Raw genomic sequence first — 14,527 nt, forward strand, 5'->3', positions numbered from 1 at the left:
GGGAATCCGGGACCTGTAACCGCAGGAACACAAAATAACACGTCGACACCACGTAATCCGGACACATTATGTAACCTCAGGAACACAAAACTAACCCTGTGACCTATCACAACTGAATTGAGGAACACAATATATCCCCACTGACACAGGAACATAATGTAACCCCAATAACACCATGTAATCCCAGAACAAAATGCAAAGGTCGAACACGATGCAATCCAGGAACACACAACAGTAAACTGAAACAAAGAACTGCGGATGCTGAACTTCAGAAACAGAAACTAAAATTCCTAGAAAAAAGGAGCAGGTCTGGTAGTGTCTGTGGAAAGAAAACGTTTCGATTCCAGTAACTCTCCATCAGAACTGAAAGTACACCTTCCAGTAATCTCATACCCGCTTCTTCACTGTGACACTCCATATTTTGAAACGCGATTGCTGGTTTGCTCGGTGTGTTCTGGTCTGTCTCGGCTACAGTACAGGCCGCGCCGGGATCCCAGCGAGGGGGACCAGGCTGGTCTCCGTGTTCGGCGGTTCCTGGAGCGGGAAAATACATGTCCCGAGCATGGGGCAGAACCAGGTGAGACGGCACCCCAGCGGAATGGCCGGGGGGCCACGAGAGAACCGGGTTAACAGGGTGTGAGTTACCGACTATAACTGAGAGAGTAAGAGATCTGACCCCTCCATTACTGTACCCCAGTATCATACAGTGACAGACCTGTCTCCTCCATTACTGTACCCCAATATCATACAGTGACAGATCTGACCCCTCCATTACTGTACCCCAGTATCATACAGTGACAGACCTGTCTCCTCCATTACTGTACCCCAATATCATACAGTGACAGATCTGACCCCTCCAGTACTGTACCCCAATATCATACAGTGACAGACCTGTCTCCTCCATTACTGTACCCCAATATCATACAGTGACAGACCTGACCCCTCCAGTACTGTACCCCAATATCATACAGTGACAGACCTGTCTCCTCCATTACTGTACCCCAATATCATACAGTGACAGACCTGACCCCTCCAGTACTGTACCCCAGTATCATACAGTGACAGACCTGTCTCCTCCATTACTGTACCCCAATATCATACAGTGTCAGACCTGTCTCCTCCATTACAGTACCCCAGTATCATACAGTGACAGACCTGTCTCCTCCAGTACTGTACCCCAATATCATACAGTGACAGACCTGTCTTCTCCTTTACTGTATCCCAGTATCATACAGTGACAGACCTGTCTCCTCCAGTACTGTACCCCAATATCATACAGTGACAGACCTGTCTCCTCCAGTACTGTACCCCAATGTCATACAGTGACAGATCTGTCTCCTCCATTACTGTACCCCAATATCATACAGTGACAGACCTGTCTCCTCCATTAATGTTCCCCAATATCATACAGTGACAGACCTGTCTCCTCCATTACAGTACCCCAATATCATACAGTGACAGACCTGTCTCCTCCATTAATGTACCCCAGTATCATACAGTGACAGACCTGTCTCCTCCAGTACTGTACCCCAATATCATACAGTGACAGACCTGTCTTCTCCTTTACTGTATCCCAGCATCATACAGTGACAGACCTGTCTCCTCCATTACAGTACCCCAATATCATACAGTGACAGACCTGTCTCGTCCATTACTGTACCCCAGTATCATACAGTGACAGATCTGTCTCCTCCATTACAGTACCCCAGTATCATACAGTGACAGACCTGTCTCCTCTATTACTGTACCCCAATATCATACAGTGACAGACCAGTATTCTCCTTTACTGTATCCCAGTATCATACAGTGACAGACCTGTCTCCTCCAGTACTGTATCCCAGTATCATACAGTGACAGACCTGTCTCCTCCATTACTGTACCCCAGTATCATACAGTGACAGACCTGTCTCCTCCATTACAGTACACAATATCATACAGTGACACACCTGTCTCCTCCATTACAGTACCCCAATATCATACAGTGAGACCTGTCTCCTCCAGTATTGTACCCCAGTATCATACAGTGACAGACCCGTCTTCTCCATTACTGTACCCCAATATCATACAGTGACAGACCTGTCTCCTCCATTACTGTACCCCAATATCATACAGTGACAGATCTGTCTCCTCCAGTACTGTACCCCAATGTTAAACAGTGACAGACCTGTCTACTGCATTTCTATAATCCAGTTATACAGTGACAGACCTGTCTCCTCCATTACTGTACCCCAATGTTATACATTGACAGACTTGTCTCTTTCAGTGCTGTACCCCAGTTTTTGACAGTGACAGATCTGTCTCCTTTACTGTACCTCAATATTAAACAGTGATAGATCTGTCTCTTCCATTACTGTACCCCAGTGTACTATAGTGGCAGACCTGTTACTGTACCTCAATGTTATACAGTAGCAGATCTGTCTCCTCCATTACTGTACTCCAATATCATACAATGACAGACCTGTCTCCTCCATTACTGTACCCCAATATCATACAATGACAGACCTGTCTCCTCCAATATCATACAGTGACAGACCTGTCTCCTCCATTACTGTACCCCAGTATCATACAGTGACAGACCAGTCTCCTCCAATACCATACAGTATCTCAATATCATACAGTGACAGAAATGTCTCCTCCATTACTGTACCCCAGTATCATACAGTGACAGACCTGTCTCCTCCATTACAGTACCCCAGTATCATACAGTGACAGACCTGTCTCCTCCAGTACTGTACCCCAGTATCATACAGTGACAGACCTGTCTCCTCCATTACTGTCCCCCAATATCATACAGTGACAGACCTGTCTCCTCCAATACTGTACCCCAATATCATATAGTGACAGACCTGTCTCCTCCAATATCACAGAGTGATAGATCTGTCTCCTCCATTACTGTACCCCAGTATCATACAGTGACAGAAATGTCTCCTCCAATACAGTACCCCAGTATCATACAGTGACAGACCTGTCTCCTCCAGTACTGTACCCCAATGTTAAACAGTGACAGACCTGTCTACTGTATTTCTATAATCCAATTATACAGTGACAGACCTGTCTCCTCCATTACTGTACCCCAATGTTATACATTGACAGACTTGTCTCTTTCAGTGCTGTACCCCAGTTTTTGACAGTGACAGATCTGTCTCCTTTACTGTACCTCAATATTAAACAGTGATAGATCTGTCTCTTCCATTACTGTACCCCAGTGTACTATAGTGGCAGACCTGTTAATGTACCTCAATGTTATACAGTAGCAGAACTGTCTCCTCCATTACTGTACCCCAATATCATACAATGACAGACCTGTCTCCTCCAATATCATACAGTGACAGACCTGTCTCCTCCATTACTGTACCTCCATATCATACAGTGACAGACCTGTCTCCTCCATTACTGTACCTCAATATCATACAGTGACAGACCTGTCTCCTCCATTACTGTACCCCAATATCATACAGTGACAGACCTGTCTCCTCTATTATGGTACCTCAGTATCATACAGTGACAGACCCGACTCCTCCATTTCTGTACCCCAATATCATACAGTGACAGACCTGTCTCCTCCATTACTGTCCCCCAATATCATACAGTGACAGATCTGGCTCCTCCAGTACTGTACCCCAATGTTAAACAGTGACAGACCTGTCTACTGCATTTCTGTAATCCAGTTATACAGTGACAGACCTGTCTCCTCCATTACTGTACCCCAATGTTATACATTGACAGACTTGTCTCTTTCAGTGCTGTACCCCAGTGTTTGACAGTGACAGATCTGTCTCCTTTACTGTACCTCAATATTACACAGTGATAGATCTGTCTCTTCCATTACTGTACCCCAGTGTACTATAGTGACAGACCTGTTACTGTACCTCAATGTTATACAGTGGCAGATCTGTCTCCTCCAATACTGTAACCCAATGTACAACTGTGACAGATCTGCATCCTCCATTACTATATCTCAATGTTATACAGTAACAAATCTGTATCCTCCATTACTGTACCCCAATGTATCACAGTGACAGACCTGTCTCTTCCACTACTGTATCCCAAGGATATACAGTGACAGACCTGTCTCCTCCATTACAAAACACTACATTGGACAAACAGGCAGAGAGAAAAAATGTAGCCAGCAGGATATATGAACATCAACTAGCCACAAAACGACACAACCCTCTCTTACTAGTATCCTTACATACAGATAAGGAAGGACACCACTTTGACTGGGACAACACATCCACCCTAGGACAAGCCAAACAGAGATGCATGAGAATTCCTAGAAGCATGGCATTCCAACCGGAACTCTATCAACAAACACATCGAGTTCAACCCTATCTATCACTCCCTGAGAAAAAAGAACAGGAAATGGCATCACTCCAGGAAATGACATCACAAACCTAAACATATGAACCTTCCAGCTCAGTGAGGAAACCTACATCCAGAACCTCAAGCTGAGCTCCAAATCTTCTCAAAACTCATTAACTGTACCCCAGTTTTATACAGTGACAGACCTGTGGCATCCATTACTGTACCCCAAATTTATACAGTGTCGGACCTGTCTCTTCCATTACCGTACCCCAATGTTATACATTGACAGACCTGTCTACTGCATTACTTGTAACCCAGTGTTATACAGTGGCAGTCTCCTCCATTACTGCATCCCAGTGTTATGCAGTGATAGACTTGTCTCTTCCAGTACTGTACCCCAGTGTTATACCATGGCAGAGCTGTCTCCTCCTTTACTGTACCACAATGTTATACATTGACAGATCTGCCTCTTCCAGTGCTGTACCCCAGTTTTTGACAGTGACAGATCGGTCTCCTCCATTACTGTACCTCAATATTATACAGTGGCAGATCTTTCTCTTCAATTACTGTGCACCAATGTGTTATAGTGACAGATCTGTCTCTTGCATTACTGTACCTCAGTCATATACAGTTTCAGACCTGTCTATTCCAGGACAATACCCCAATGTTATAGTGTGACAGATCTGTCTCCATTACTGTACTCCAGTGTTATGCAGTGACAGACCTGTCTCCATTACTTTACCTCAGTGTTAGACATTGAAAGACCTGTCTCTTCCAGTACTGTACCCAAATGTTATACAGTGACAGACCTGTCTCCTCCATTATTGTACCCCAATGTCACACAGTGACAGATCTGTGTACTCCACTACTGTACCCCAATGTTATACATTGACAGATCTGGTTTCTTCCGGTACTGTACCCCAATGTTTTTCTGCAGTGACAGACCTGTTTCCTCCATTACTGTACCCAATTGCCATATAGTGACAGATCTGTACCTTCCATTACTGTAGGAGAAAGTGAGGACTGCAGATGCTGGAGATCAGAGCTGAAAATGTGTTGCTGGAAAAGCGCAGCAAGTCAGGCAGCATCCAAGGAGCAGGAGAACCAACATTTCGGGCATGAGCCCTTCCATTACTGTACCCCAATTTTATACAGTGACAGATCTGTTTCTTCCAGTACTGTACCCCAATGTTATGCAATGACAGACTTGTCTCCTCCATTACTGTGCCCCAGTACTATACAGTGACAAACCTGTCTCCTCCATTACTGTCCCTCAGTGTTGTACAGTGACAGACCTGTCTCTTCCAGTACCGTACCCCAATGTTATACAGTGACGGACTGCTCTCTTCCACTACTGTAGCCCAATGTTATGCAATGACAAGACCTGCTCCCTCCATTACTGTACTCCAGTGTTATACAGTGATAGACCTGTTCTCTCCAGTACTGTACCCCAGTGTCATACAGTGACACACCTGTCTCCTCCACTACTGTACCCCAATGTTATACAGTGACAGAACTGTCTCCTCTATTATTGTATCTCAGTGTTAGTCATTGACAGAACTGTCTCTTCCGGTACTGTACCGGAATGTTATATAGTAACTAGGAGAAAGTGAGGTCAGGATGCTTCCAGACCTGCTGTGCGTTTCTAGCACCACACTTCTCGACAATGTTATACAGTGACCGACTTCCCCCCACCTATGCTATAGCCCTGAAGATCTCAAACCCCGGGAGGGGTCTCTTGGTTCCGCGATTGGTCAAATAAACAACAGGAGTATGGTCTGCAATAGCAACATTTCACAATTTATTAAGACGCCGGGCACACGTTTGCCCAGCAACATAGAGCTTAAAAGCTTCTGTATTCCTTGGAGAATCTGCACAATTTCACTTGGAACAAAGGCAATTTTTATATGTTTCTTAAGAAATAGTATAGCCTTAATTGCAGAGTAAATCCAATAAAGTGTAATAAAATGACATAATGGACAGCAGGTTAATCCAATGATATTTCCTAACAAACAAAGTTGTTTACCACCCGTTATTTGTTCCCACCTGCATTTCAAGGTTAGCTAAGGTGGTTAGTAATGTCCTATCTTGCTTAGTTAATTCCATACTGTGATGGGTCCGTTGTTCTGCTTTATCTTTGATTCAGTGAGCTCAGCAAGGCAGGAATGCAGCTTTTAGCATCGGTGAGATGCCATTTTAAACATAGTGTTACTTTGCAGCCTGATGCCATTTTATTATGTTACTTGCATTTCAAAGCCTTTTTGTAGTTAGTAAAAGCAAGCATTAAATGGTTGCTCCTGACAACAGCCTAAATCCAGATTTTAGATCCTCAGCCCAGTGCTGTACAATGACAGTGCAGTACTGTGTGCCAGTATTCTACAGCAACAGTCCTCATTCCTGATGAAGCGCTTTTGCCTGAAACGTCGACTCTCCTGCTCCTCGGATACTGCCTGACCTGCTGTGTACCACACTCTCAACTCTAATCTCCAGCATCTGCAGTCCTCACTTTTGCTTAATAATAGTCCTATCTCCAACAGTATTGCCTCAGTGTTATACAGTGACAGACCTGTCTCCACCAGATTTGTCCCCACCAGTTCTGTACCCCAGTGTTATCCAGTTTCACACCTGTTCCCAGCAGTACTGTACCCTAGTGTTCTACACTGCCAGACCTGTCTCCATCAATAGTGTACACCAGTGTTATACAGTGACAAACTTATATCCACCCATACTCTACCCTAGTGTAATCCAGTGACAGACCTGTTCCCATCAATACTCTACCCCAGAGTTATATACAGACCTGCACTCACCAATACTGCACCCCAGTGTTATACAGTGACAGTCCTGTTCCCACCAGTAATGTACTCCAGTGTTATACAGTGGCAGACCTGGCCTCACCATTGCTGTGGAGAAAGTGAGGACTGCAGATGCTGGAGATCAGAGCTGAAAATGTGTTGCTGGAAAAGCGCAGCAGGTCAAGCAGCATCCAAGGAGCAGGAGAATCGACGTTTCGGGCATAAGCCCTTGGATGCTGCCTGACCTGCTGCGCTTTTCCAGCAACACATTTTTCAGCTCACCATTGCTGTAGCTGCATGATACACATAGTGAAAGCCCTGACCCCACGGAGTGTTACACATGGACAGACCAGTCCCACAAGTACTGTTCCCATCTTATACAATGATAGATCTATACTTCCCAGTGCTGTTTCATGTTGCATGGGACTGACTTGTACCTGCTAATACAATATCCCAATGCTATACAGTGATAGACTTAGAGTCATGGAGCTGTACAACATGGCAACAAACCCAACTTGTCCATGCTGAGCAGATATCCTAAATTAGTTTAGTCCCATTTGCCAGCATTTGGCCCATATCCATCTAAACACTTCCTAATCATATACCCTTCCAGATGCCTTTTAAATGTTGTAATTGTTTCAGCCTCCACCACTTCCTCGGGCAGCTCATTCCATACATGCATCAGCTTCTGTGTGAAAAGTTGCCTCTTAGGTTTCTTTTAAGTTTTTCCTCTCTCAATTTAAATCTATACACTCTAGGTTTGGACTCCTACCCTGGGGAAAAGACCTTGTCTATTTACCCTATCCATGGCCCTCATGATTTTATACACCTCTATAAGGTCACACCTCAGCCTCTGATGCTCCAGGGAAAACAGCCCCAGCTTATTCAGCCTCTGCCTTTAGCTTAAAACCCCCAACCCTGGCAACATCCTTGTAAATCTTTTCTGGGTCCTTTCAAGTTTCACAACATCCTTCCTAAAGCAGAGAGACTAGAATTGCACACAATATTCCAAAAGTGACTTGACCTCATGATTGCAATGATGTCCAGTTAAAAAATTGCCATGACCATTGCCATACCCAGATTATACAGTGACAAACCTGTCCTCAATGGAACTGTACCCCAGTGGTATACATTGACTGATCTGCCTCCACCATTGCCGTGTTCCAGTATTATAAAAAGACACATGTCCTGACCTGTGCTGTACCCCAGTGCTATACAGTGACAGACCTATCCTGTCCAGCATTGTATCCTACTGTTATACATTGATAAGATTCCACCAATACTGTACCTGTCTCATATGGTGCCAGTGTCAAAAAGTGTGGTGCTGAAAAAGCACAACCAGTCAGGCAGCATCCAGGGAGCAGGAGAGTCGATGTTTCGGCCATAAGCTTTGAACAGCTTATCCCTGAAACGTTGACTCTCCTACTGCTCATACATTGATACGTTCTTGTACAGACCTATCACCACAAATACTATGCTCCAGTATTATACAATAGCTTAACTACTCCTTAACCTGTATCTATAGGCTTGTTCGCTTAACATCTGTTATTGGGAAAATGTTAAAGTCTCTATTATAAATTATGTAATACCAGAGCATTTAGAAATGCATGATGTGATCAAGGATTGTTAGCATGGCTTCATCAAGGTAAAATCATGCCTGACAAATCCATTAGAATTCTTTGAGGCATTATCAAGCAGCATGGAGAAAAAGAAAGCAGTTATAATGTGTCACAGCTTCTCAAATATATTGAGAAGCTGTGACACATTAGGCCACTTAACAAATTAAGTGCCAATGGAGGTGGTATATTCGCATGAACAGAGACTTGGCGAACAAATAGTTCACAGGGAGCTGGAGCAAGGGTGACATTTTCAGACTGGCAACCTTTGACTAATGGAATGCCAGAAGGATCAGTCCTAGAGCCACAATTATTTACAATATTGTGAATGACTAGAATGAAAAAAGTGAAATGTACTGTACCCAGGTTTGCAGAAGACACAATAATCTGTTGGAAAGCAAATGAGAGGATGACACAGAGTCTGCAGAGGTATGTGGACCAAGTATGTGGTCAAAAACTTGTCATATGGAATATAATGTGAAAAAATATGAGGTATGGATTTTGCAAGGAAGAATAGAAGAACTGCTTATTATTTAAATGGAGAAAGACTGCGGAAAGCAGTCCCCATAGAGCAAATTAGGGCCCTTATGCATAAACCTCAAAAGGCTAACAAAAAAGTTCAGCAGGTAAAAGGAAATACAAATTAAATGGTGGCTTACATTATATAAAAATAGGGAAGTATTGCTAAAACTATATTAGTTAGACCATATCTGGAAAATTGGAAACAACTTTTCCCTTTTCTAAAAGAATGATATACTGGCATTGTACGCAGTCCACAGGAGTTCATAAGGTTGATCCCACACATGAAGGGATTTTCTGATGAGAGAGGTTAAGTAATTTCGACATAATCTCAGGATAAGAGTTTAAGACTCAGACCAGGAGGAATTTCTTCTGTTGGTAGTCTCTCTGTGGAATTCTTTACTACAGAAGGCCTGTCAATGTTTGGTCTTTTTTTAAATATCCAGAAAGGCTGTTACACACAACTGAACATTTCTTTTCCCATCACCAAATCATCTTAGTTTTGCACCTATTAATGACTCATGCTCTCCAATTGATTAACTTACATGCAGAGCAGACCATCAAAGGTAATGCTGGTTCGTTAAGTATATTTAAGATTGAGATAGAAAGATTTTTAATTAAATGAATGACAGGTGATGAGGAAAAGGCAGGAAATTGGAGTTGAGGATTATCTGAGCAACTGCGATCTCACTGAATGGTGGAGCAGATTCAATGTTCTGAATGGTCTACTTCTCCTCCTAGGTCTTAGGGTCACACATTCCCTATTTTCTTCACTCTCTGTGTAAACAAGTTTTTTTTTCACTCAACTTCCTTTAGAAGTTCTAACTAATTTTCAAGAGTCTATGGCCTGAAATTAGTTTTGCCCCCCCACCATGAAAAATTGTTTCCCATCTCTACTCTGTTAAAACCTCTTTTATCTGAAAGACTTCAACAGGTTAGCCCTCCGCCTTCTCTTTCACAGAGATAATAGGGATAGACTGTTCAGCTTTCCCACAGTAATAAGCTCCCAGTTCTGTAGTCATCATTGTGCATCATTTTCTATTTTCAGTTTGTAATATGGAGTCCAAAACCATTCACAGTGTTCCAAAGTTTGACCTACCAATTTTTAAACAATTTTAATGTGATTTTGCTGCTGTATTAATCCAGCTGTACTGGAAGAAACCCAATGCATGTTTTGCATCTCTTTAACTTACCCAATTAACCTGCAGCAGTACATTTAATAACTTGTTTATTTATCATCCTATATTCCTTTTTCTCCTGAGTCAAACTTTGCATTTCAGCAGTAGACAGCCTCTATATCCTTCCTACAAAATGCACCACCTCTTAGATAACGTGTTGACATTAATTTCACAATTATGCACCCATTTAACAAGTTTATTCATGTCATCTTCCATTTTGACACATTCTTTCCTTGTGTTAACTGCATGCCCTAATTTGGTGTTGTTACCAAGTTCTGGGTTCAAGCTATTAAATAAAGTTTTGAACAGCAATGAATCTTTGTGGAACTTCTTTCTATCTTTTTGCCAATCTGAAGAGTTCATTTTAACTCTCATTTCTGTTTGTAACCACCATGCTAACATGATATTAGCTGCCTGTCCCCTGACTCCACATATACTGACCTTGGAATTGAGTGCATTGTGCAATAACTTGTAAAAGACCTTTTGAAAATCTAAATATGTAATGTCTGCATCTTCTATGTTTGTGTTTGACTAATTGAACTTCTAATTGTCTTGCTGCGGTTTTGTTGATAATAATAATCTCCTGGGACTAGAAGCTTAGCCTGAAATGTTCCTGCAATGCAGCATTCTTTATTGTGCTTGTAGCAGGCAGCTTTTGAGCTCCCTTATGTTTATATAGCTCACGTAATTCAAATAACCTGTCGAGCATTAGCACATAGAATGTGAATGATCCAAGGAACACATTGGCAGATCAAAAAAAGACAGTGGGAAACTGGAGTACTGTATTCTTTGCAGATGTTTTTGGGTGTCTAAAATTTTCGCTCACCACGAGAGAAAAGAATTTGTGTACATTTGTTTTTGAAAATTCATTCTTCAGCATATGCTGGCAAAGCCAACATCTATAGCCCATCCCTTAACTCTCCTCAACTTGAGCCTTCTTGTTGCATCGTATTGAAAGTACTCCTCTGTACTGTTAGCCCAGCTTTATTATTCTTAACCTTTGTTGCAGTAGTTTTATACATTTGATTTGTTTGCAAAGCCATTTCAGAAGGTAGTTAAGAAGATGTACTCACGCTGGTGCGGGAATAAAGGCATATTTGGGCCGCATTGGCTGATGAGTGAGTATTCTTTCCTAAGTAACATGCAGGAATCAGTTTTGTGATTTTGGCAATCTGACGATGTTGGGACTGTTTCCACTTAAACCAGCTCTGATTTTCAGTTTTACTTCTTTTTTTGAAATTCTGAAACTGCCAGAATCTAGACCGTCATTTTTAGATCATTAACCACAATATTGAGTGTGCACATGTGCATTAAGATTGTTCTGTATTTTTCTTTAATGTCTTCCTACTTTCCTGAAGGATGTCACACTTGCTGGGACAAAAAGGTAATATTTAAATCCGAATTCAAACAGCTGCATTCACCTATGGAGAAAACACAGTTGACACCTGATCCTGTTTTCATTTAGCCCCTGTTCATGCAGTTGGTGATCAAGAGCAGAATCCAGGATAAATTAACCCTCTCCCAATCAGGGAGTAGGAGATGGTACTGTCCCTTTCCTTCCTGCTACATTGCTGAGGCCAGTAACCTCCCATTGTCACTTAGACCCTGATTTATGCTGCACAAACTACCAGGGCTGGAGGTGGGAGGAGGTGCAGATGTTGTTGAAGAACTCTAGCAATTTTATATGTTAAGTACAAAGAGTAATTCAGCGATGTCCTTTGTGACCACAGTCTCCTGAAAATGATGAGAGTGACGAGGGAAAATAAGCACGCATCAGTTTTGTGACTGACCAAGAATACATGGGATGAGTGTCTGGGATACTTTCCAAACCCAGCAAGGTCTTGTCATTGATAGCAGCAGGAATCCCAGACTATAAAGTAAGGGTGTGACACTATTCATAGATGGCGCAGGTCTTTGAACTGACCACAGTGCAGCCATAAGCAGACAGTGCTGGGAACAAGCAGGGAGGAAGAGTATGTAAATTGGATCAATGGGTCCATGGAGGAATAAGATATCAGTAAAATAAAGAGGCAATTTTAAGATGGTGACAGAATTTGGAAGTTTGTATTGAGGGAAGATGAGGCATTCATTGAATCCACCCCAGGTTCACTGTCTGGTCTGTGCTGATTAAAGGCTCACGTTTGGCCTCAGCACCTCTGAGCCAGCCTGAGGGAACAGTCAGCTGAAATTCCAGCTGTTGGACTGTATCTAATGCATGTTTAGGGACAGCAAGCGAGGGCAGGCTTGGAGTTTTGGTTGTGATGTATTCTTTGTGGAACTATCATCGATTTTAACTTGTGAAAAATAAGTGAAGTGGGCAATGTTCTTGGTAAAACATTATCTCCAGGAAAGAATCTAAGTAGTGTGAAAGGACAGGAAATAAAGAGATGATTAAATTAATTTGACATATAAAACAATGACCAGGAGTGTATGGAAAGACTTGAAGCTGTAAAATGCTGTTGCTAACAATTTTCACTTATTATAGTACTTTAAACGTAGTAAAACACAAGGTATTTGACAAGAGTATCATCGGACAAAAAAAGCTACCCTAATTAGGACAGGTGACTCAAGATAGTTATTATATACCTGCTTAAATCAGGACTGAGAGGTGGAGAGTTAAGAGAGGGAATTCCACAGCCTCAGACCCAGATAGCTATAAACACTGCTGCTAATGATGATATGAAGGGAATGTTATGCAACAAACCACAGTTGGAGGAATATAAATTCAAGGACAGGGCAGCATGGTGACTCAATGGTTAGCACTGCTGCCTCACAGCAAGAGTGCCCCAGGTTGGGTAACTGTCTATGTGGAGATTGCATGTTCTCCCTGTGTCTGTGTGGGTTCTTCTTAGCTTTTGGATGTAGTTTTGCTTGCTGAGCTAGAAGGTTCATTTCCAGACGTTTCGTCACCCTACTAGGTAACATCTTCTGTGGGCCTCAGGCGAAGCACTGCTGATAATTATTGCTTTCTATTTATATGTTTGTGTTTCTTTGGTTTGATGATGTCATTTCCTTGGTGATGTTATTTCCTGTGGTGAAGTCACTTCCTGTCCCTTTTCTCAGGGGGTGGTAGATGTGGTCTAACTCGATGTGTTTGTTGATAGAGTTCCAGTTGGGATGCCATGTTTCTAGGAATTCTTGTGCATGCCTCTGTTTGGCTTGTCCTAGGGTGTATGTGTTGTCCCAGTCGAAGTGGTGTCCTTCCTCATCTGTATGTAAGGATACGAATGAGAGAGAGTCATCTCTTTTTGAAACACCGTGCAAGGACTGTAACAAACACTACTTTGGACAAACAGGCAGAAAACTAGCCACCAGCATACATGAACACCAACTAGCCACAAAAAGACATGACTCTCTCTCATTAGTATCCTTACATATGGATGAGGAAGGACACCACTTTGACTAGGACAACACATTCATCCTAGGACAAGCCAAACAAAGACATGCTCGAGAATTCCTAGAAGCTTGGCAATCCAACTGGAACTCTATCAACAAACACATCAAGTTAGACCCCATCTATCACCCCTGAGAAAAGGAACCGGAAGTGACATCACCACAGGAAATGACATCACCAATCCAAATAAACCCAAACATATAAATAGAAAGCTTCGCCTGAGGCCTACTGAAGATGTTACCTAGTAGATTGATGAAATGTTTGGAAATGAACTTTCCAGTTCAGCGAACAAACCTACATCCAAAACCTCAACCTGACTACAAATCTTCTCAAACATTGCTCAGGTTTCCTCCCACAGTCCACAGATATGCAAGTTAGGTCATTTGGCCATGCTAAACTGCCCATAGTGTCCAGCGATATGCAGGCTAGGTGGATTAGCCATGGTCAGTGCAGAGTAACAGGGATAGGGTGGGGAATTGGTTCTGGGTGGGATGCTCCTCAGAGGTTCAGTGTGGGCTGAATGTACTGAATGGTCTGCTTCCACACTGTAGAGATTCTGAGTATTGTTGGAATGAAAGAGGTTCCACAGATAGTGATGAAAAATTGAGGAATTAGAAAATGATAATGATAATGTTAGTTCTCAGTCCTAACTACATGATTTGGACATAGAGCTGAGGGATGAACGTAACTTTCTGTGGGTTTGGAAACTTACAGCAAAGCTTT

The 14,527-nt window shown here is 42.5% G+C and overlaps 1 protein-coding gene across 4 annotated transcripts in view; it reads left to right on the forward strand.

The window, feature by feature from the left end:
• Positions 1-494: 494 nt before the first annotated feature.
• The window catches only part of als2b (alsin Rho guanine nucleotide exchange factor ALS2 b), a 125,950-nt gene continuing 111,917 nt past the window's right edge, over positions 495-14,527 (forward strand). For all 4 annotated transcript variants that reach the window (XM_060827540.1, XM_060827542.1, XM_060827541.1 and 1 more), the window contains exon 1: positions 495-577. The gene's annotated coding sequence lies outside the window, so the exon portion shown is untranslated. The remainder of the gene's footprint in view (positions 578-14,527) is intronic.

The sequence above is a fragment of the Hemiscyllium ocellatum genome, chromosome 7, assembly GCF_020745735.1.
Source record: "Hemiscyllium ocellatum isolate sHemOce1 chromosome 7, sHemOce1.pat.X.cur, whole genome shotgun sequence".
Lineage (NCBI taxonomy): Eukaryota > Metazoa > Chordata > Chondrichthyes > Orectolobiformes > Hemiscylliidae > Hemiscyllium > Hemiscyllium ocellatum.